The sequence below is a fragment of the Octopus bimaculoides genome, chromosome 22, assembly GCF_001194135.2.
Source record: "Octopus bimaculoides isolate UCB-OBI-ISO-001 chromosome 22, ASM119413v2, whole genome shotgun sequence".
In the NCBI taxonomy this organism is placed as follows: domain Eukaryota; kingdom Metazoa; phylum Mollusca; class Cephalopoda; order Octopoda; family Octopodidae; genus Octopus; species Octopus bimaculoides.
The window spans coordinates 4,342,966-4,343,782 of NC_069002.1; the positions used below are offsets into that span (position 1 = coordinate 4,342,966).

At 38.4% G+C, this 817-nt stretch overlaps 1 protein-coding gene across 3 annotated transcripts in view; it reads right to left on the reverse strand.

Annotated features, from left to right (window-relative positions):
- The window catches only part of LOC106879215 (cytosolic purine 5'-nucleotidase), a 129,833-nt gene that overhangs the window by 36,711 nt on the left and 92,305 nt on the right, over nucleotides 1–817 (reverse strand). The window lies entirely within an intron of this gene.

Consider the following 817-nt stretch of genomic DNA (forward strand, 5'->3'; position numbering starts at 1 on the left):
GGATGTGTACGGGGGGGGCTAGAGTAAGGGTGGGGCTTTAAGCCTGAGAGAAACCTTATGGTGAAATGTATCCTTTTCTTGTAAGCATCCTCTACTCCTCGCCCACCACATCTTTGTTGGCATCATCATCAATACCATCACCATGACAACCATCATGATGACGATGATGATGGTAGGGAGAGGCCACCATCAATCATCACCATCATCTCATCACACATCTCCACCACTCCAAAGGTTTTAGTTGGCCTGGGGCTATAAACAGAAAGATACTTGCTCAAGGTACCATACAGTGGGATTGAACTTAAAACAATGTGCTTACAATCTGGCCTTCTTAGCAACCTATTGATGTTTTTTAAAAACTGATTTTTAAAAAATTATATTTATTAATTATTTACTTTGTTTTGCATTTATTTTGCAAGACTCTTGATTTGAAATGGTGTGTTGAAGCCAACATTGCATTCTGGGAGGGTTGTATTACCAACAAGGACACATGCACTGGTTATGTTTCACTTTAGGTTTATCACCACTCAATTTGATAACTGACTAACTGATTAACAAATAGATTAATTATCTAACTGATTGGTTATAGAACTGAACTTAGACACGTAACACTGTGTAACAAAATCTTTATTTTTATTTTCTGTCTTTGGTCAGTAAGAATTATTATCTAGATCCACTCACAAGGCTTTGGTTGGCTATAGTAGAAGACTCTTGGCCAAGGTGCCATGCTGTGGGACTGAACCCGGAACCGTGTGATTGGTAAGCAAGCTACTTACCACACACTCATTCCTGCGCCTATATATATATATATATATAT